General features: G+C 39.7%; 1 protein-coding gene and 1 pseudogene across 11 annotated transcripts in view; both read left to right on the plus strand.

Annotated features, from left to right (window-relative positions):
- The window catches only part of ST6GALNAC3 (ST6 N-acetylgalactosaminide alpha-2,6-sialyltransferase 3), a 545,718-nt gene that overhangs the window by 410,585 nt on the left and 110,746 nt on the right, over window positions 1–24,387 (plus strand). The window lies entirely within an intron of this gene.
- On the plus strand, window positions 282–2,912 carry LOC116668092 (annotated as a pseudogene).

Here is a 24,387-nt window from a genome sequence, read left to right on the forward strand (position 1 = left end):
TAATGTTACTATTGTAATTGTTTGGAAGTTCCATGCACCACATTCATATAAGATGGTGAACTTAATCGATGTTGAAATGACAACAAAGGATTTAGAATATTACATAAACTTGGTTAATAGAGCAGTGACAGGGTTTGAGAGAACTGACTCCAATTTTGAAAGTTCTGCTGTGGGTAAAATGCTGTCAGACAGCATATACAAAGAAATCATTTGTGAAAGGAAGAATCAGTCAACACAGCAAACTTCATTGTTGTCTTATCTTAAGAAATTGCCACAACCACCCCAGCCTTCAGCAACCATCACCCTGATCAGTCAGCAGCCATCAACGGCAAAATGACCCTCCAGCAGCAAAATGGTTACAGGTCACTACAGGCTTAGATGATGCTTAGCATTTTTTAGCCATAAAGTATTTTTTAACTACCGTATGTACATTGTTTTTTAGGCATAATGCTGTTGCACACCTAATTAACTACAGCATAGTGTAAACATAACTTCTATGCACTGGGAAACTAAAAAATCTGTGTGACTCGCTTTATTGCCACAGTCACTTGGTTGCAGTGGTCTAGAACTGGACCTGCAGTGTCTTCAAGGTGTGTCTGTGCTCAGGGTGCTAGAAGCCTTTTGAAAGGCAATGACTGTGTCTTCCATGATTTGGAATCTCTCACAGCACCTAGCATAATCCCCAATAAATGTTTGCAAGGCTGAGTATGTTGTTTTTAATTTGGCTGAAAAACTCCTATAACTTGAGAAGGTTCTGGGTGCTGCTGGTGGTGGCAGGGTCTCTGCTGGAGGAGGGTTAAGATACGCCATTGGCACAACTGCAGGTCTGACTCTTATTTAAGCATTCTTATTCATGACCTGGCTGGGAAAAGGGAAGAAGCTGCTTGTTGTTGGAATACACTAATGGTTCCAACTGGGCAAGTACCCTGAGCAGCTCAGGCAATAGAAATAAAATGCAAACGACCTTTGAGACTTGAGGTATGGAGGCTGGGAATGATAACTTTGTGAACGTTTGAAAAAGACAAGGCATTGAATATACCTGGGGGCAAAGAATCCAGACACAGAGCTGTTTGGGAAGCAGACACCAGAGTGCAGCGATGCCAAAGCAGACTCAGTGGGCACGATGGTCTGCAAACTGAATTCAGGCCAGCCAGGCAGTCTGGCAGGATGAAAGGGAAGTCCGGGCTGAGGCTGCCTGTGCAGAAGGGCGCGGAACAACAGTTCCTCTGTGGACAGTTCTTGCTGAGCAGCACCTGGCACCTCACGTTGTGTTCCCACCACCTCGTTCCTGGGGAAGCTCAGGCCGTTTGGAAGAGGGGCAGAGAATAGCAGCAAGACTGAATGAATTCTGGAGCCTGTGGAAAGGATGTGGATGAAAGAGTAAGAGGGTTAGACAGCTAGAGTTTAGCTGCAGAAAGCTGGGGGCAAAGAGCGGGGAGAGATCCCCCACACCCGGAAACTAATAGTAAATATCCAGGTCTATTCTAAACTAGCCAAGTGGAAACTTGCAGAATACCCATCCAATTAAGACTTTTCAGATGAAAATGGACATTTTCGCAGTGCATGTGGCGGTCCCGCAGGTCTGCTTCTTGCTTCAACAATGTTTAGATGGAACAGACCCAGGGACGCCCCTTGCTCCAGCCTCCAAATGCCCTTCAATCTTTTTTCCAGTCGCATCCTTCAGAACCAGCCACTGTCCTGAACCAGCCACTGGTCCTCTGGGACCAGCCAACACTATTTTGTGAGCTTAACTCCTTATTACTGATCAACCATGAGCTCCCAGATTCGTCAGAATTATTCCAGCGAGGTGGAGGCCTCCGTCAGCCACCTGGTCAACGTGCATCTGCGGGCCTCCTACACCTACCTCTCTCTGGGCTTCTATTTCGACCGTGACGACATGGCTCTGGAGGGTGTTGGCCACATTTTCCCACGAATTGGCTGAGGAGAAGCACTAGGGCACGGAGCATCTCTTGAAAATGCAAAACCAGCGCGGAGGCCGCGCCCCCTTCCAGGACATCCAGAAGCCATCTCAAGATGAGTGGGGTAAAACCCAGGATGCTATGAAAGCTGCTATTGTCCTGGAGAAGAACCGGAACCAGGCCCTTTTGGATCTGCATGCCTGGGTTCTGCCCGCACAGACCCACACCTCTGTGACTTCCGGGAGAGCCACTTCCTGGATGAGGAGGTGAAACTCATCAAGAAGATGGCGACCACCTGACTAACCTCCACAGGCTCTCTGGTCCCCAGGCTGGGCTGGGTGAGTATCTCTTCGAAAGGCTCTCCCTCAAGCATGACTAGGAGCCTCTGCAACCCAGCGGCCTTTATGGAGCCACTCTGGTGTCAGGGCTCCTGCCTGAAGCCTCTCTGCAGTCACCAGACAGCTTTTTAACCCTCTCCCAAGCCTTGGACCAAATGGAAACAAGCTTTTTGCAACAACAACAAAAAAAGAAAATGGACATTTTCTCTCAAGCCATGGGCTTCTTACCTGAACCAGCTCTCTGCCTACCCAGGTGCTCAGTAAATACTATCTTATAAAATAACCTTTGCCATAAAATACAGGATCCAGGAAACAGACCAATGGGAAGCACAGAAAATCAGCCAACCCTTTCCATAAACCCAGTGAGGACAGGATTAAAGCAACTAGATTTTTGTTGTGTTGTTCACGTCAGAGTCTTTTCAACAATGAAGTTGCCTCTTCCCATTCAGATAAGTACAGAACAAAATAGAAACCTTTGTAACAAGGTGTGCTCAAGACACGGTTGGCTAGGCTGTGCTTAACGCCTATCGTTGCAATTTACTTTATGTCAAGGGGACTGATGAGATGCTGACTTTTTTCCCCTTCCTCTGTGGTAGAGGAGAGGGTAGAGGAAGCTGTATCTCAGGATTAAAGGTAGACTAGGTAGAATTCACATTTGAAAAATCAAATACAAAAATCCAAGTAGATGGATTAGGGTTTAATTCTTTGTTTTATAAAAAGGAGTCTGGAAACATAGCAACTACACTGGGTGCTATAGGGCCCATCTTTGTTTGTAGATCAACTACACTGTTATTAACCTGGAGCCTGAGAAAGGAAGTCAGGTATTCAGAGCCCCAGCCAGCTGCAAACAGGTCCCTTTATCCGACTCCAGCATCGGAGGGCTTCCCTGAGGTTCTCAAGCAGGCCAACCCTCGAACATGCTGCCCTCTCCCTGCTGACCTTGCTTATCCTCCCACTCCCCTGCCCACCCTGCTTTCTGCAGGGGTTGCTCCCTCTCACTACATGCCTTTCAACTTAAAAGTCACATCTTCTAGAAGATTTCTGTTTGGAATGATTTTAACTGCAACTAAGAGGAAATCTTATTAACAGCAGCTCAAGCCAGTAGGTCTTAATAATCTTGTAAAAAGCAGTTCAGAGTAAACAATCCAAGGCTGGTACTATGGCTCAGCCATGTCGTCAAGGCCCTGGGAGCCTGTCCCTCTGCTCCACCCCTCAGAACATATGGCTTCCATTCTTCACCATCTCAAGATGTCTGTTCCACCCCCGGCATCACATCCATGCTGCAGGTAGAAAGGCTCTCTTCCTTTGAGGGTTAATTCAGGAAAGGCCACGATCCCCAAGAGTCCTAACTATGTCTAACTGGTTAGAATCATGCCACATGCAAGGGAGCATGGAAAATCATGATTAGCTCCCCAACCTCTATAATAGAGGAAGGCAAGGGAGGAGGGGGACTGTGAATGACTTCCAGGCAGCCAAACCTGCCACAGTGTGTGCCCGCCCCCTGCCCAGTTTCTCAGTCATAGTTCCCTACTCTTCTTGTCCTGGCATTTATCACGGCTTGCAGATGTACACTTGTAATCCCACTGGAATATATATATATATGCTTCAGAGCTGGGTCTCTCACCACTGGATCTCCAGAACCTTGCTTTGTGCCTGACGAATGGCAGGCACTTAATACATATTGTTCAACTTGCGGGCTGGTCAGCTGCCAGGAGAGGAGAGAAGAGAGGCTACCTCTGAAATTATCATATAATCACAACCTCCTGGGACAATAGGATTCTGGTGATCAGCACTTGATTTATACATAGTTCCTTTTTATTTTATTAACAAATATTTCAAATATAAAGAGAGGTATAAATGAAATAAAAGATGGAACATTCAAAGTCCTACCACCCAGCTCTGATTCACAGATGGGGCCACAAGCCCTTGTGATCTGTTGAGGTTATTGTTATTTTTAACAAACAAAACATCTCAAATACAGTTGAAGCCCCCACATCCCTTTCCCCGGTTCCATACTCCTACCCTTCGCTGGAGGTGACCAGTGTCCTGAATTTGTGTTTACCAGTCTAGTATGTGTGTTTGTACCATGACTATGTACATATCCCTAAGCAATATAAAACTATAGGGTATGATTTTACATGTTTTCCAGCTGAACATAAATATTATATTTTGTATAAACAATACACAAATTATATAAATCCTAAAAGTATTATTCTCCGATCTTTTAAACTATCGTTATTGATGTTTAACCATATTTTTGTACGTAGCTCAGTAGTGTTTCACTATACACGTGCATAAATATACTGCAATTTAGTATCCTTTTTTCTCTCAGTAAACATTTTGATTGACAGTTTACAGTCCTTTCCTATTACAAATAATGCTACCCACGATTAACATTCTCCTACATATTTCTTTGTCAGATGTGTGAGAGTTTCTTCTTCTAAGGTATACGTCTAGAAATTAAGTTACAGGCTGAAGGAGGTATATTTCCTCAATTTTCTTTGAGTTTGCCGAAGTATTTTACAAAATGTTGTAGTGGATGAGAGAAATTTCTTCTATATTCAACTTTTGGAATCAAATTCTGATTTTTGTCAACCTACTGGCGTGAAGTGGTATCTCATTGTTTTATTTTGTGTTCCCCTGACAATGGGAAAGATTGAGGGCCTTTCAAAAGGTATGTTGGCCAAACTGGTTTTCTTTTAGGAAAGCTGCCTATTCATATCTATTGTCCCTTTTGGAGGAACAGGGAGTTGTTTTTTTCCTATCGATGTGTAAAGTTCTTTAGATATCCTAGATAGCAATCCTTTCTTGTTAACGCATATTACAAATGTCTTTTCCAAACTGTTTCTTGACTCCTCGTGTTGTTTACAATGTTGCTTCCTGAATAGAAGTATTAAATATTAATACAGTAAAAAATGCCAATCCATGACTTCGTGGATTGGGACTTTTATGTCATATATATGAAATCTTTCTCTACCTTCAAAATCTTAAAGATATCCTCCCATATTCTCCTTAAAAAAGTTCAAGGTTTTGCTTTCCACAATCAGTCCAGCTGGGATTATTTTTATGTAACATAAAGGGACCTAGTTTTGTTTTATTTTTTCCACATGGATAGCCAGCGATCTCAGCAACATCACTGAATGCCTCACTTTTTTGGTCATCGATTGATACCAAGTTTCCGTTTATGCATAGGTCACTTTCTGGGTTCAGTATTATGTTTCAGTGGCTGTTTTTCTACCCCTGTGTCAATAAGACACCTTGGGTAACACCATAGTGTAGAGATATTATTGCATAAGGTTAGGCGCAGGGGCTCAGGAGCTATGCTGCTCAGGTGCGAACCCCAACTCTGCCATCGCCTAGCCTTGGAAACTTGAAAGAGGTCCTTAATCTCTTTGTGCCCTCATTTCTTTCTTTACTGTAAAATGGTGACAATAATCATACCAAACTCATAATAATTGAAAAGGTGTTGCCTGGCACTTAATAAATGCTCAGTAAGAGTCAACTGCTATTATTTTTAGTTGTAGTGTAAGTATTATTATTACTAATTGTGATATCTTATAGGTTGGGCCGCCTCTACCCCTTTCTTCTTCAAAATGGTCTCAACTATTATTGACCTTCTGTGCTCTTTCAGTCCTTTCAAATGAATTTCAAGACTAGTTGATAATGTCTCATGGAAAAAGCCTGTTGAAAATCCAGTGTCATTGCATTTCTACATGGATTAATTTGAGTCTTCTTATTCATAAACTTGGTATACCTGTCTATTCAGTTCTTTGATATCAGTCAGTAATTTTGTAATTTATTCCACAAAGATCAACACATATTTGTTCCTAGCTACATTTTAGTTTGTTCTTATTGTAAATGAAGTACTTTTTTTATATTACTATTCTTGAATGAGTTCTTACTGCTGTGTAGAAGTCCTATTATTATTTTTAGGTTGACCCTGTATCTGCTGAACAATGACTAATTCTAATGGTCTGAAGACTCTCATGGATTATTATGTAAACAAACTTACCATTTACACAAAAACACAGTTTTGTTTCTATCTTTCCATTATGTGCTTCATTTTGTTTTTCTTATCTTATCGTGTTGACTGAGACCTCCTAACAGAAATTAAGAGAAGTAGTGATAGCAGGCATCCTTGTCTTATTCTAACTCTAATGGTAGCATTGTTAAGTTTTATTGTTAAGTTTGATCCTCACAAACCCCCCTCAGCTTAGAGGGTTTCCTTTTATTCTAATTTGCTAAGTGTTAAACATAAATGAGTGTTAAATTTTATTAAATACTTTTTTGACATCTATTGAGTTTATCATTTTTTGACATCTATTGAGTTTATCATGGATCGTTTATTCTTTACTTTGTTGATATTGTGTAATGCAATAACAGATTTTCCAATGCTGAAACATCTTTTAATTCCTAAAATAATGCACATTGGTAATAAGAGTGTTTCAAAAAGACACCTGGGTATTTTCCTAAAGAATAAGAACTCTTAAAGTTTTTAAACAATTATTATTTTGCTTTTACTTCACATAAATTTCTTTTCAGATCTTTGTGTGTTCATAATTTCTTCCTTTTTTTTTTGGTGTTTCTATATATTTTAAAATGAAATGTAAAATTTTTATAGTAGTAGCAACATATATGAACAGTGAGTGATGAAGAGGGTAGAAGTGTTAGGTCTGCTTATTTTGGACCATGAAATAAGGGGATAGAAGAATTTCCTATCAGCCAAGAATTTCTAAGTTAACTTGATCCAGTGCCGTAATTACCTTATTTGCTGAATAGGAGAATCATGCTGGCCATTTGTCTAAGAACTTGGTGAGACCTGTATCCAGAGTCACTTAGGAAACAGGCTCTTTTAATAGCTCCAGGTAACTGGGGAGTGTTTGTGAACTGGGAGGGCTTGTCTTCCTAGACGCTGTCTTGGATAGCTCTGATGATGCTTGGTGGTAAAGAACGTGTTTGCTCTTATTCTCTTAGCACTGCTCTTGTTTATTCCTCTGTTTTCATTCATCTTTGGTAATTGCATCATTTTTGAGACATACACATGTAAAACCTCTTGTAGTTCTGATGCTCAGCAAAGAAACTATGTTCCAGTCAATAATTAGAGCTTCCATACTACAAAACTTTTTCAATGTAATTGCTCGCTGTCAGTGTAGACATATGGTTTTGATGGTTGTTGAGCAGTCCTGTTTCTGAATATCTACCCTAATTATATGCACATATTCATACAATTACTGAGAAGTTACTGTAGCAAAAGAACTACATACAAATAGTAACAATAATGTGATGTCCTGGTCTGTTGGCTTTAAAAAGGATTTCAAAAATTGATTAAGACATAATGTTAGTTCTTCATTCAAGGCTTTTTTGTGAACCAAATACCTTATTCCAACTAGAAATGTGTTACAAAGAGAATATTCTTTTCTCCTTCCCTCCTCATCATATAGAACATAGGGAGAGAGATACCAAACTCCTGGGAGTTATCTCCTTGATTAACTGTGAAGTAATAAACACAGGAAAGCAGCAACAATTCATGCATTTGGGTGCTAAATCTCCACCTTTATGGCCTGCATTTGCCAACTGTCTCCATATTTGACAGATAAAGTGCACCTGTGAATTTTAAGTTTCTCAGGTTACAGTTAAGATATGTAATTAGATTTCAAGATATATATCTTCCCTACAAACTTCTGCTACAGGGGAAGAAAAAAGCCAATTAAGCCAGCTTTTCTCAGCTTCAAAACAAAACTTCAACGTGAAAACTGGTGGAAGAACTTAGCTAATGAGGACACCCCCCTTGGGGCATCTATTGCTTGATAGAGGTAGCGCTCGCTGGAGACACAGGCTCTTCCTTCACTGAAGGCTGGAGTCAGGAAGTTCACTTGGTTAATAGAGTCAGTTCCTTTAGACATATGGTTTGATGCACAGTGTATTTTGAACAATTGTTGCATATAGTTCTATAAGCATTTATGCTTATTGGATAGAAGTTAGCTATCTGAGAAACTGTATCAACTCAAAATTAGCTCAATGAAGAGCTGCTTCAATGCTCTGAAGCAAAAATACATTTCAACTGTGTAAAAATCTTTGGGTTGCTAAGGACTAATTCCAGGATAGAAATGCTTCCAATAATCACAATGACTATGATGATAAAAGTAACTACTATTTCCTGAGCGGATATCACATGCCAGTGCTCCCTAAATATGAAATAAACATTAGCTAATTTAATACTCATGAAAAAAGCATACATGATAAGTATTCTGTCATCTTGCAGTTAGGAATTGAGTTTCAGAAAAGTTGAGTAATTTGCCCAAGGTTACCTAAATGTCTCCTCTGGCAGGTCAAATCTTTTCTCTTCTGTGTAGTTGATTATTGTCTTTTATAAAATAGCCTTAATGCCCTTAAAAGTAAAAGCTTCCTTGAATAATACAAGAAGATAATTCAGGAAGATACTAGGAATGTCAGCTTATTAGGGTACATATATATTTTATTGTTAACAGGTACAGGAAAGTCATGTAAAAGGAAGTTATATAGCTTCAAGAGGATTATAACCTAATCAGGCAGATAAAACAAATACATGAGGAATTACTTGAAATAATTAAAAAATAAAATATCAACAAATGCAAAGTAGTCAAATGCTCAGAATAGAATTCTGTTTCCTCCAGTCTTCATCTGTATCAGCCATGAAACTAAAATGATAGGAGTGGGATGGACAACTACTTCCCTTAAAGCTTTCTTCCTGCTGGAAACCTAAGTTGGTGATTCTAACAAGTGCACATGAAACAGATGCTTGCAGAGAACACAGCAAGTGCCCACTGAGGAAAGTAAAGTGGGGCTGGTCATTTACGGTCTCCTGGAGATAACATTTAAATCAGATCCAAAGAAGGTGAGACATGTTGATGAGTTCAGAGGGGCTGGGGGACATTCTGATTCGGGGATAAGATAGAGTAAGGATCTTGAACAACTAGAGAAAGAGTGAGAAAATAGCAGGTATAAAGAAGGAAGTAAATGTGGCAGATTGCATAAATTTTTCTAAAGTAGATGGGTAGGGGGGAGGGGATAGCTCAGTGGTAGAGGACGTGCCTAGTGTGCATGAGGTCTTTGGTTCAATGCCCAGTACCTTCATTAAAAATAAATACATAAATAAATCTAATTACTAACCCCCCCAATTTATTTTTTAAGTAGATGGGTCAGGAAAATTAAATGAAGAAATCAATAAAAGAACACATTAGAATTACCAAGGATCTATTTCTTTAAAGCCAGGGTGCCAAAACAACTGAATCAGAAACTCTGGGAGTAAGACATTTTTATAGGTTTATCGAGATATGTAATTCATATACTGCATAATTTACCCATTTAAAATGTACAGTTCCCAAACCAGAAACAGACTCACAGACATGGAAAAGAAACTCATGGTTACCAAAGCAGGAAGCGGGGAAGGGATAAATTGGGAATTTGGGATTAGTAGATACAAACTACTATATACAAAATAGATAAGCAACAAGGACCTACTATAGAGCACAGGGAACTATATTCAATATCATGTAATAACCTATAATGGAAAAGAATCTGAAAAGAATATATGTATATATATTATATAAAACTGAACCACTTTTCTGTACACCTGAAACATTTTAAATCAATTATACTTCAATAAAAAATAAATAAAGTGTATAGTTCAGTGCTTTTTAGTATATTCAGAGTTATGCAATCATCACCACAATCAATTCTAAAATATTTATCACCCTCAAAAGAAACTACCCATTAGCAGTCACTCCCAATACCCCTAATTCGTCTCAGTTCTAGGCAATCTCTAATCTATTTTCTGTCTGTGTAGATTTGCCTCTTCTGAACATTTCTTATCAGTGGAGTCATACAATATGTGGCCTTTTGTGACTGGCTTCTTTCACTTAATGTTTTCAAGGTTTATCCATGCTGTAGTACGTATCAACGCTTTGTGTGTGTGTGTGTGTGTGTGTGTGTGTGTGTGTGTGTGTGTGTGTGTGTGTGTGTGTTTGTGTGTGTGTGTGTGTGTGGTGGAAAAATATTCCATAGCTAAAATTGGAATTGCAGAGTCCCTTGCTAACTCTGTGTTTAACATTTTGAGAAACTATCATATTGTTTTTCAGAGCAGCTGCACCATTTCACATCCCCAGCAGCAATGTATGAGGGCTCTAATTTCTACATCTTTGTCAACTTTTATCATCATCTGTCTTTTGGTAACAGTCACCCAAGTGGTTATGAAGTGATATCTTACTGTGGGTTTGATTTGTATTTCTTTGGTGCCTAATGATGTTAGGTAACTTTTCATATGCTTTTTGGCCATTTGTATGTTTTCTCTGGAGAAATGTCTATTCAAATCTTTTGCTCATTTGTTGATTTGTCTTATTATTGAGTTGTAATAATTCTTTATGTATTTTAGATACAAGCTTCTTATCAGCTATATATTTAGAAAGAGTTTCTCCCATTCTGTCGGAGCCTTTTTACTTTCTTGACAGTGTCCTGTCAAGCACAAAAGTTTTGATGAAGTCCAATTTGCCTGTTATTTCTTTTGTCATTTTGCTTTTGCTGTCATTTCTTAGAAGGCTTGGCTTAAGCCAAAGTCAGGATTATTGACTCCTGCATAGTCTTCTAAGAGTTTTATCTCTTACACTTAGGTCTCTGATCAATTTTTAGTTAATTTTTGTGTATGGTGTAAAGAACTTTATTCTTTTTCATGTAGGTATCCGATTGTCCCAGCACTATTTGTGAAAAAAACTGTTTTTCCCCCATTGAATTGTCTTGGCACTCTTATGAAAAATCAGTTGATATAGCTATACGAAGTAAATTTTAAAACAGAAAAATGCAAGTTCTCCAACCTTGTTTCCTCTTTTTCAAGAGTGTTTTGGCTACTCTGGATCCCTTGAATTTTCATATGAACTTTAGAATTAGCTTGTTGATGGGATAAGGGCTTTTTCAAACTTCCCAGGTCATTCTATGTGTAGTCAGAGTTGCAAACCACTGATTAGAATGGAGGGGAAGGCAAATAACACTGATCAACGACTGTGCATCTAGCTGCTGAATTGGGTTACTTACATTTTTTAAATCATTTGATCCTCACAGTAACCCTATGGGACAGACACTGCTATCTCCAATTACAGGTAATAAATCTGAATCTAAGAAAGATGAAATCTTGTCAACAGTTAGTAGTGATGTCGAGATTTATCTAGGCTTTTGCATTAATTATTCTAACTCCCTTCCCAAGAGATGTAGATCAGATAAGCTGAAAACTAACTTTTGCACTCCTATGGCCTTTGCATCACTATTATGCCATGCATAGTGCATTAGAGCTTATATGAATGTTTCTTCCATTTGGAGAATGGGATTGGGTGATGGTGTTTCCAGCCAGAAGCAAAGAAGGTAAGAAAACGACTCATGTTTGTTGAGTATGACTGCATCATTAGGTGTGTAGGAGGAAAATGACAAGAAATGAAGCTTGTTAGGCAGGAAGAGCTGGGGTGTTGCACAAAAGACAGACTGTGAGCAATATTCCCACCAGTCCGCAAGAACATGGAAAAAAAAAAAAAGGCAATCTGCTGAGTTTTTAATAAAGCCAAATTCATTTAAAGTACTTGGCTTCTGGGATTATTTTCTTTCCAGATGTGTGCATCTATGTAAAACATATTTTTGTTAAATTGTGTACAGAAAGTATAAATAATGTTTCCTTTACCTATTGCTCTCCTGATTAATAATAAGAAGTTTGGAACCCTATGTAAATCTCCCTAAGTTATTTTACTTTGCTGGTTCATGAAGTCCAAGTCTAGAAATCACTACTGTACTCAGTAGTGAACTACTAAAGAATTTTGAGTGTGAAATGAAATGAAGCCCCTATATTTACATGTAGATCACCTTTTTAACAAATTGCGTTGGGATATCTGTATATCCACATATAAAAGAATCGACTTGGGCCCCTACCTCATACCATACACGAAAATTAACAAAGTGAATCACAGACTTAAATGTAGGAAATAAAACTATAAAACTTCCAGAAGAAAACATAGGAATAAATTTTCATGATCTTGGATTAGGCAATAGTTTCTTACATTTGACACCAGAAGCATAAGCAACAACTACAGCAAAACAGGTAAACTGGATTTCATTAAAATTAAAAACTTCTGGGCTTGAAAGGACACTGTCAAGAAAGTGGAAGGACAATCCACAGAATGGGATAAAATATTTGTGAATTATTTATCTGATAAGGGACTTGAGTCTAGAATATGTAAAGAATTATTACAACTTATTAACAAAAAGACAAATAATCAATTTAAAAATGGGTAAAAGATTTGAACAGATATTTCTCCATAAATATATATGAATGGTTAATAGCACATGAAAAGATGTTCAACGTCATTACACATCAGAGAAATGCAAATCAAACCCATAATGAGAGACCACTTCATAACTACTTGGGTAGCAATTATCAAAAGATAGACAATAATGAGAGTTGGCAAAGATGGAGAAACTGGCCGCCTCATACATTTTTGCTGGGGATGTGAAATGGTGCAGCTGCTCTGAAAACAATTTGATAGTTTCTCAAAATGTTACCCATACAGCTGTATATGATCCAGTGATTTCAATCTAAGATAATGAAAACTTATGTTCACATAAAAACTTGTACATGAATGTTCAAAGCAGCATTATGCATAATTGCCTAAAAGTGGAAACAACCCAAATGCCTGTCAAGTAATGAATGGATTCTAAAAATGTGGTATATACATACAATAGAATATTATTTGGCAATAAAAAGTACACACAAATGCTACAACATGGGTGAGCATTATAAACATGCTAAATGAAAGAAGTCAGTCACAAAAGGCCACATGTTATATAATTCCACTTATGTAAAATATCTAAAATCTGTACAGACAGAAAGGAGATTGATTATTTGTCTCCTGGGGCTGGGACAGGTATGAGGAGTGACTGCTAATGGGTTCAGTGTTTCTTTTGGGCTGATAAAAATGTTATAAAATTAGGTTGTAGTAATTGATACACAACTCAGTGAAGATACTAAAAGCCACTGAACTGTATACTTCAAATGAATGAGTAATATGATATGTGAGTTTTATCACAACAAAGCTGTTAAAAAGAAAAAAGAAAAGGTTATTAAGTGTCAATGCAGAAGACAGGGTTTTAGAGACTGAAACTGTAGACAAGGAAACAAGCACAAAAATGTTGATCCAGTCCCCAGATGTGGTAAGTAGGGCTTGTACTAACATAGCGGTGGTAGGGGTGGTACAGCTGGAACAAGGGCAGGATTATAAAGAGGTAACTAGGCAGGCTCTCCCAGCGTCATCCCCGATGGGTGGTTAAATATCACTTTATTTTAAAACACCCAGAGTTGAAGCCTCTGTCCACTTCTTATCCCCTTGCTGGTCTAGTTGGAGAATCATTTTAATTCTTTTTTTTAGGGCCAAAATTTACTTGTCTGCAACATCTACCCATTGTTTTTAATCCTGCCTTGTAAAAAGAGATATGTTGCTGGAAAACTTTGTTTAGTAAACGATCAGGATCTGTTTTGGACTATAGAATGTATAAATATTTGTACAATAAAGGTCAGAGAGATTAATTCTCAAATTAGAAATCTATTTTTGAAAAACTAAACTGTTAATCAGATGTGCAGATGAAGGAATCAAAGCCCCAAGTGGAGCTGGACCGTAAGTACATTTGGGCTGTGGACAGAGGGCATAGCAGCCCCGGAGCTGTGCGGGGCTTTGCTCGTGGCACCCCTCTGGAATACTGAGAAGCTGCCATCGATACTCCTGACATTCAGCTTAATCAGGAGGTGACCCTTTCAGGCAACCTAACAATATGTTTACATTACATAGACAGAACTTTTCTCTTAAGATTCCATTAAATATTTAACTAACACCACTAAAGAAAAATGCAGCCAGCAACATAGCTGTATCAAAATGGGAAATCAATCCGTTTTCCATCTTGTTTGGCAGCCCTCTCACTAAGCCAGGCAGGCAGGAGACCTGCGGAAAGGGAGGAAGGGATGTTAGGCCCTGAGCCAGAGATGAAATTACATCTTGATGGTCCATCTACTTTAAAATCTGCATCGCTTTCCATGTGCTGACAAAGGGGCAAACTGAGAGAGGCAGATGCCTGCCGGCCCTTTTGTCTGGAGACTCAAGAAGGATCTTAGAAGTCATGCTGATTCTTTCCAGCACTTTCTTCAAAATATCGCTCTTTTTATCTGAACAGTTTTCTCCAGGATTCCTCCAAGGAAGATAACACTTAGGACTTCAGAGTCCCAGGAACACCCTGATGACAAAGTTAGGCATATTTAGTAACCAATTTAACTTTCATCTCCCAAAGCAGCAGAAATAATAACAACAGTAATAACAATAATAAAAATATTTTACATTTATCTAGCAGGGTACAGTTACAAAGCACTTCGCATATATTGTCTTATTTAATTTACCCAGTGGCGACAACTATACTGCTTTAACTGTTCAATATATGTTTTGTTTGATTTTATTATGAAAAAATATGAAGAAAATTTTTTCCTCCAGGGAAAAATAAAGGCCATTGAAGGGACCTTAGCACAGCTTCTATGAGGGTGCTCAGTGATGTTCTTTTTCCCTTCTGCCCCTGCAAAAATACCTTGGCTAAGACTTAATATTCCCTATAGCCCAGGAGTAGAGAGTAGGAAAAATGTCTTCCCTTTTGTGCAAGAAGGATCCATTAAGCATACCATGGCCAGGGAGGAGAAGTAGACAAAAGGGATGGCAGTGAGCATATGATGAACTCAACCACATTCCCCTTTCTCTAACAAGGCCATTCACAGAAAGGAAGTAGGCGGTGCTCTTCTGGTCTCCTCATTTGCCTCTAAGAAGACCATAGACTTAATCTTGTATCACAGGTTTTTATAGAAAACAGGATAACGTACTGGGATAAACTGAGGATCAGAGATTGAACATGATGTTAATGAAACTTGAGTGTCAGGGCCCCTCACTTGCATGGAATAAGGAAAAGGAACTGAATCTCCAGGTCTCCAATAATTTATCACAATTTGTTTGTTCCCTCTAAACATTTACTTTCATATCTAATTTGTTATTTGTAATTTTACTTTTTGGAAAACCCTCATTCCCCTAATCATATAGACTTTAGGTCTCACATCACCTAGCTCCATTCTTGCAGCAAATTTTCAAAATAATTATTCAAAAGCCAGAGCAAATGATTGGATTAAATGTCAAACTAGTGGTAGATCCACTGGTGATACCAATCTGGTGAGATCCAAAGGTAACGCGCTGGATTCAAATATATGAAGTAAATATGGCGTCTTTATTTCCTTGAATCTGATCCAATCCTCACGAGCTTTCACCTTCCTCCCAGGTGGGAAAGAAACTTCACCTCGACAGTTTTGTTTCTTCTTTTTCTTCCTACTTAAAGTACTTCTTTCCAGGAAAATGCTTGGCCTTTGCAGGATTCTTTGCCTCCCCATTTCTGTTCCCAAAGATGGTGTCTGGGTATATGGGGGTTGGACAGGGGGTAACCCTTCAGTCCTAGTGTCCAGGGGGAGGGGGCTCCTCTGATCTCACTGATGAGGCCAATGCTTTATTCTGGGATCTCACTGGGTAAACTTCACAGGGACTTGCCATGCTGGAAACAAAATGACTCCAGCTGAAAGCACACCTTCTTTAAAGCTTGCCACACGTCCTCCTGCTGTCTTCCAGAGTGCAGGAAGAAGCTTCTGGAGAGCCTCTACACCACACATGAGTAGAGGAAGATTCTGAAGGGCTAAACAAGCTCTCACTTGGGTGAGACCACCACTGCAGTCTCCTCCCAGAGCACAGCTGTCCCCTCCCCCAGGAGACATCAAAACACAAGACCTCCTATCAGCTTCCCCTATCGCTCTCTTTCCATTTCTTCCCCCAGAGGAATTCCTCTGAGGGAAGACAGGCCCTTCCATCTTCTCTTCCTCTCTTGAATGGGCTTCCTCTAAGTCCTGTCTTTCTTCCTGGAACAATTAGCCCCACAGCTCAGCTGAAGTGTCAGAAAGAATGTCCTCTCTACTTATTTTGTGCTTCAGGCCTGGTTCTTGATGTGTTCATTGAAGCCAACCGATTTTAGAAAATCCTTTCCATTTTCAACAGAGCCATTTGTTAAAAACTATTGTCTTGCTGCCTGTGCCAATGATTTGGATGTCCAACTCTCCGTGTGCCTCTGCAATCCTGCCCAAATGGTCCTCATCCTCCCTGGGGCCAGGGGATGCCTCTGGAACAGTATAGGGGTGTGCACAAAGGAATGAAGAGAAAAAGAGCATGTTAATGTAATTCAAAATTTTTATCTCTACCGTAAGGCTATTAAAAGGCCTTTTTAAAAAGATTTTCTTTTGAAAGTATTTCTATTTTTGAGCTGTGTTGTATTTCTGTTTTATTTCGGTTATTGTTCCAAGTGAGAGTTTGGTATTGTGATATAGTTAGAACTAATCAGTAAGTATGTATTTATGTTTGGTTAGTAAAGATTTTTGTTTTGAAAGAAAAGATGACTTCTTTGGATAGTAGCTATGAAGCAACAGAAAACGGCAGGTGCCCTCGGGATCCCTGGAGGCCACATTCCAAACAGGAGGTATCTGCCAGATTTTGAGCCAAAATAGTGGCATGCTGTATCTATGTCTCTATCTCTTCATCCCTCCGTCCACCGACCTGTCTATCCAACCATCCATCCACCCATCCATACATCTCAGATTTGCTTGCTATGTAAAGTAGCTTTCAAAGGGGTGTGTCTTAATAACTAGAAGGTACGGAGCAATTTATACTCAAAACATCCCAATAATAGGACTATGGCAAGAACTTCCTAACTTGTCTTCCTGCTCCTACCTTCTCTTACTATGGTTTATTTTGTACACAGAAACCAGAACCTTTCTTATAAACTTAAGTAACCCTCCAGTGGCTTCTCATCAGACTCAGAGTGAAAGCTCTCATTCTTCATGATGTCCCAGCAGGTCCCCCATCTCTTACCTCCTGCCTCCCCTCACTCCATTCTAGCCATATTGGTCTTGCTGTTCTGCCTCAGGACCTTTCCCATTCCTGGAGCACTCTCCCCTGAGGCACTCTGTGTCTCCTTCCCTCATTTCCTTCCACCCTGCTGAAATGTCACCCAACCAGAAAGTTTTTGATAGACCACCCTGAATGAAATGAGAGCCCTTTCCTTGCCTTACCCTTCACTCTTTCTCTTACCCTGTTTCAGAACTAATTTTTGGTCTCTCTTCATTGGGAAATACCCTGCATGAGACCTGCTTTATTTGTTGCTGAATGCCAAGCGCCGATAGTGATCCCTGGGCAAGGTAGACTAGGTGCTACTCTAAGTCAATTACAGTGACCAGTTCATCCCATCTGCTTGGAAATTTATCAGCCTTATCTGTGAAATTTTCATATCCTTTGAACTCACTCTGTCCCAAGAACAGTTGGTCCCCCTACTTTCAGTAAACAGTTGTGGAATAAAAGAAAGGAAAAAAAGAAGAGAATGAATACAGGGAAGGAGGGAGGGAGCTAGGAAGAAAAGGAGGGAGAGAGAGAAAGAGGGAGGGAAAGGATATTATTATTTCCCAATTATTTATGTGGAAAGCAGAAGAGATGTATTTTGTACTGTTCTTAGGGGATACCTGGATCAAATTAAATGTGTTTTTTAAAGCTGTGAGACCCTCTTTTTCCTGGTTTTGATGTTTCACAGTACCATAACACATCTGAGTGGAATGTCAATTCCAGGTTTAATATACTATGCAAGCTGGTGTAGACTCCATAATTATGCATATTCATGAGCGCAATCATGACCTTACTTTTGATATGACTGACAAAGCAAGGTACCAACAAGAGAACAATAATCAAAGAAACAGGGGAAGTACCAATTGTTATTTACTTATGACATTTTACTAAGAAAAAACTCAAGCAAAATGAAAGACTTTCCAATGATGTACTGAAACTAACAAAACAATGTTATAAAAAGCCATTTCTTTCTTTCCTTTTACACAATAAAACATCTTAAAGCTGCACTACTAGGCAGATACAATAATATCAAATGTGAAGGTACTTAATAATATTGCAGTTTTAATTCCTTTGATATTTCAAGGATATCCTTTGAATAGCCCAAATCAAATCAAACTCGTACTTACGAGAAATAGATATCTCCCATCAATCCTTATATTGTGGTCTCAAGAACCTAGTGTGTCTCTCCTGGGTGTGTTTCAGTTACATACCTTGACAATTCTCTAGACTGTCTTGGGTGGGTGTGTAAATTTGTAATCAGTCCGTGGAATGTGAGGTCCTGCCTTCCTAAGCTTGGGACTGTCAGTTAGGTAGCAGGACCACACATTCTCTATTGAGCATCTGTTTTATTTGACTTAAGCTAATAGTTACATATCTCTGTGCCTTAGTAGCTGCATCTCTTTGGTGAAAATAAGATGATTGCCTCTTGAGGTCTTATGACAATGGGAGAAGAGGCTTTAGATATTAAAGAAAGGAAGAAAACACTTTAAACTCAAGACAGGAATCACATCTTATTATTTTGTATCCCCAGTGCCTGGCAGAATGCCTGCCTTAACTCACAGTGGGCTTTAGGAGGTTGCTTATCTATTATGTCATCCCATCCTGTAAGCTCCCCCTCTCCCCGATGTGAAGCAGGTGTTATCATACCTTACTGTGAAGCTCAGAGAGGTTCAGTGCTCGCCCCAAGCTCAGGCATGTATGTACATGTATGTACATGGTAGAGGCACGATTCAAACCCTGCCTTTCTAATCATAGTCTGGTACTCATTCCAGGACACCTGTGCATCTTCACCAGCAATTGAACTGATTTATATGTTAAGCATTTCACTTTGTTTTAACACACCAAAGCCCATCTACAAAAATGTTATGGAAGGTTTGTGCCCAAGCCCGCTTCCATATCACTGCTGTGTACTTTCTTCCTGGCACTGTCTTTGCAGACCATCTCTGTCCCAGCGTGAGCGTTTTCTATAAACCCTGTGTGGTCGCATTGTAATTTGGAATCTCCACAGGAGCCCAACTACATTGAACCAATGCACAGATTAACACCTACTTTGACACACACAACCATACCCCACGTACACTGGCAGTTTTACCCAAACAATAGCAGACTGAGGTTCTCCATATGGTGAGGAGGTGATGGAAAGGCGCAGTGAAAACACTGACACAATGTACGTTACTTAGCGTGCAGGTGCATTAATGAGCCTTTGACTGAAATCCCAGGTTTGCCAAGGGTGTCTTTGCTCGCGTGTCAAAGCAGTCATTTCGGGTGTGAGTGGAAGTGTTAGTTGTACTCATCCCCACCTAAACATTTCCTGGAACCCATTACAAAAAATTCTTTTTCCAAATGGATTTTGTTAACTTAATTTATTTTGTTCTTGTAGCTAGAAACCTAGAGGTAAATTGAGAAGAATAAGTGGGTTAAACTGCCCCAGGGGATGGCTTGTCTGTGTGGAAGCATCCCAGACGTACAGAATGGACCTTAATGAGTACCGCTTGTCAAATGATCTGAAATGTGTTTTGTGGAATAAAATAACTCCTTTTTCAGCAGTTGATAAACCATTCTCTAGGGAAACGAATGAAGAGCATATCCTACTGCCTCAGCTGCCCAAATGTACATTTGTTTGAGGTGAAGGCAGCAAAAACAATACAATAAAAAATAACAAAATATTGGTTTCTCTATTTTCAAAAGTTACCTTTTCCTTCCAAGACATATTGTGTCGTATTGGTACCAAACAAGTTCAGTATATGCAAGGAGGAGAAAGTATTCTAGCTTGAAAATAGATTTCAGCCTGGCCAAAATGAATTAATAGAAACATGACATGTCAGTTATTTAACCCAATACAGAGGCTGCCAAATTAACCTTGTGTGAGCTGAGACAGCTAAAGAAAATTCTGTTTGTTCTGCTGCAAAATTAGCCTAGCCAAATCAAAACAAGACTCCTAGGCAAATCAAAATGACACTTTCAAAATAAAATCATGTTAATATGGGTTGCAAATGCAACTTTATTAGCAAGTCGACTTTAGGAGAAGTGCAGTCTGAATGTGAAAACCTGATTTCTAGGGGAAAAAAAACAAAAAAATTACTGTCCTAATAAGACTACAATTAAGACCACGTAGGACAGCACTTAAGGAGCTGCTTCCTCCTCCTTCTCTCCCTGTATATTATTTCTGGCTGCAAGTTAGGTTATACCCCCAAATATCATATTTCTCACCAGAAACAGCACTGAGTAATTGGATGCTGCAGGGCTTAATGTTCAATACTGACTCATTTTGATTAGACCCATATTTTATCACTTGTGATGTTAGCCTCAGAGTTTCTTTTTAGGCCATGGAACTTCTGTGCTCTTGGATTTGATGTTCACAAAATTAGGGAAATCGGTTCCTAACATCTACTTTTCTCCTCAAGAATCAAGTAACTTAGTATCTCAGCCATGTCTAGGGAGTCCAAGTCACTGATCATTCTCTGTCTGAGGCTGCATGTGAACCCAATTCATTTTCTGTAATGAAGCAGCCAAGTTAAAGGAGGGCTGGGCCATTCTCTGAACTATGGAAATAGTGGATCTAATTTAGATCATTAACTCAGTCGTTCCTGGATAGTGTGTACTTATGTTGGTTGAGCTATTAATGTCCATCTTATATCAATATGAAATTTAAACCTTCATGGAATATCTTTATAAAATATAAAGCTTTAGGAAATATCATTAAAATATATGTATAGTAATGGGCAATTCTTCACCTATGCTTTGGATCCTCTGCCCTCAGACCAAGGGTCCTTATTTCACCTCCCTCCCTCCTTTCCTTCCTTCCTCCTTCCTTCCTTCTTTCCTTCCCTCCTTCCTTCTATATCTTCAATTATTTCTTTCACTGTTGATTTTTGTCCATACAGCCTACTATGAAGTTACTTAATTCCATCCATTTTTCTTTATTTTTTATTTCCTCAATTGCATGTTCTCCTGTGTTTGTTACGGAAACGACAGGCCAGCCAAGAAACAAGCACCACTCGGAGGGTTGGAGTACTCAGATGTATTACGCCGGCGGGCTCAGAGGGGCTCTGCTCCAGAGCTCTGAGCACCTCCAAGACGTGTGCATGAGGTTTTGTAGGGTAAAGTACAAGCTTGGGGGATTCGGCCAATAGGCATGAAACAGCCTTAGCAGCATCATTATCACAAAAGTGGAGGCAGGGAGGCAGCAAACCAACATTCCAAAACCAGATATATCTCTTTGAAAATCTAGCTGGCTAGCAAAAAAAGAAAACATGAACAGGGAATCAGCAAACCAACACTAATTAACTTAGACTTACGAGTTAGTCCAGCAGAACTCAGATCAGTATTCCAATACTTTGATTTGTGAGTTCTCTTGTTAGCCCAGCCCGGCTTTCCTTCACCTGTTCACTACGGTAAAACTCTTCCATACTTCATATTAAATTACTTCAAAGAAGTGTGTACTTCCCATGTTTCTCTCCCTAAGTTTTCGTTTACTTCTCTAACTCATACAGCTGTTTTTCCTCACCCCTACACCAATAAACTTACCATTGACATTCTGTGTCGCCAAAGTACATGGACATTTTCTTTATCTTTCTGGGGCATTTGGCACATTTCCCTTTATCAAAATACTCTCTTCTTTTGCCCTGGGGGCTACTACTCTTTTTTCATCTCTTTTGTTCTTTTTCCTTCTCCTTCTGTGTATTTTCTTCTTCTTAATTCAGAAATACTCTTCCCAGGATTTTTTCTTCTCAGCTCTCTTCTCTTCATTTTATGTGTACTGCTTAGAAGACTCTACGCATGCCCATGACTTCAGTTACTACTTATACATTCACGTTCTCAGCCTACGCCTGCTGAGCTCCAGGCTCAAGCCTCAGTTATCTACTACATGTCTCCACTTCAGTGCCCTTGTAGAAAACTGGAACTCATACTGCGTGAAACTGAACACATTCTCTTTTCTCTCAAAATTGTTCTTGGCTTATTTTCCCGGAAGGGCAAAGATGATCTACATCCTTGCTGATAAACAAAGGAAAGGCTTCTTTCTATCCAGGCCTAAAGCCAGAATCTCAGTTATTTAAGATTCTTTTTCCTTGTCTTCCACATTCAATTTTATCCCAAATCTTATCTATTCTACCTCCCCCCCTTAAACTCCTCCCTGTTCCCACTGCCTTTTAATTATCATCTCACTAAATTACTATCTCACTTCTGATATGGCCTCCTTCAAAATGCAAACCGAGTCACATCACAGCCTGATTAAAATCTCTCAACTGTTCCCCACTGTGTTAGTCAGGGGTCTCCAGAGAAATGGAACTTAATAGGATATATATATATATATTTGTCATAAGGTATTGGCTTATACAGTTATGCAGGCTGGAAAGCCCCACAGCCTGCAAGCTGAAGACCCAGGAAAGCTGATGATGTGCTGCAAAGGCCTGAGAGCTGGAGATCCAGTGGTGGAGACTCCAATCTGAGTCTGCAGGCCTAGGAACAGGAGTGCTGAGTAAAGGGGACTGATGGCTCAACAGTCAGGCTGAGAGTGAATGAAAACTTCCTCTGCCTTTTCCTTCTATTCAAGGCCTCCATGGATTGGATAATGCCCTCCCACGCTGAGGAATGTCATCTGCCTTAGTCTACCAATTCAAATGCTAATCTCTTCCAGAAGAGGAAGCATTCCTTCCTCTTTAATTTTTTGAAATAGGTTGAGAAGGCTAGGGCGTTCTTCTTCTTTAAATGTTTGACAACATGTACCTGTGAAGCTGTCTGGGCCTGGTCTCCTGTTTGCTGGGAGTTTTTTGATGACTGATTTTCTATTTCTTCCTGATTCAGTCTTGGCAGGTGATATATTTCTGGGAATTTATCCATTTCTTCTAGGCTGTCTGTTTTTTCTAGGTATCCAGAAACACCCTCCCAGACACACACAGAAATAATGTTTAACAAGCCATCTGGGCATCTCTGAGCCCAGTCAAGTTTCACATAAAGTTAACCATCACACCCACTATTTCTACTACATAACTTCTATAGGCATTTTCATTATGGTTACTATGGGGCTTACATAAAATATCTTATAACAGTGTATTTTAAGCTGACAACTTAACTTCACTTGGAAAACTATACTTTTACCCCCACCCCACCACATTATGTTACTGATATCACATTTTATATCTATTGTATTGTGTATCCATTAATACAAATTCATAGTTATTTTTCACAATTCTCTTTTTCCTTTTATACTAGAATTAAAAGGGATTTATCTACCATCCTTTTAATAATATCGTAATCTGTATTTGTGTATATATTTACCTTCACCAATGAGTTTCATGCTTTCCTAAGCTATCATGTTGCTGTTTAGTGTCCTTTTGTTTCAACTTGAAGATATCCCTTCAACACTTCTTGTCAGGCAGGTCTAGTAGCGATGAACTCCCTCCTTTTGTTTGTATGGGAAAGTCTTTTTCTCTCCTGTGTTTTTGAATCACAGTTTTTGGAGTCCTCACTAAGTTCATCCATTCTTCTCCTGAGTCCGGTGACCATCTTTATGGCTATTAAATCTGCACTTTCTATCCAGTGAATTGCTTCCTCTGTTTGATTTAGTTCTTTTCCTGAGGTTTTGCCTTGTTCTTTTGTTTGAATTGTGTATATATATATATATATTTTGTCTCCCCATTTTGTCTAACTCTGTGTTTTTTCCCATGGAGTAGGCATATCAACTATGCCTCTCTGTCCTGAAAGAATGGCCTTATGTGAAAGTGTCCTATGGGGCCCAGTGGCACAGTCTCCCCCTGGTCTCCAGAGCTTGGAGGCCCAGGGGTTTCTCCTGCATGGGTTCTTCCATTGTGACTGGGCCTCAGTTGCTGCCAGATTGCTGGTGGGCAGGACTGGCCCTCCAGAGCAGGAGCTGCTTTGGAGAGGTGCCAGTGCTGGCGAGGCTTCTGGCTGGCGTGGGGCTGGCCCTCTGGAGTGGAAGTTGCTTTGGAGGAGCTCCAGTGATGGCCAGGGCTGTCTGCCAGGTAGGGTAGGGTGGAAGCTGCTTTGGAAGGGCTGGCCTACTTGGGTCCTTAGGAGAATGCCAGGGCAGGGTGCATGGTGTTGGCTGAATTGATGGTAAGTGACAGAAATGGAAACTACTAGCTCCAGACC

This window comes from Camelus ferus, chromosome 13 (genome assembly GCF_009834535.1).
Source record: "Camelus ferus isolate YT-003-E chromosome 13, BCGSAC_Cfer_1.0, whole genome shotgun sequence".
NCBI lineage: Eukaryota > Metazoa > Chordata > Mammalia > Artiodactyla > Camelidae > Camelus > Camelus ferus.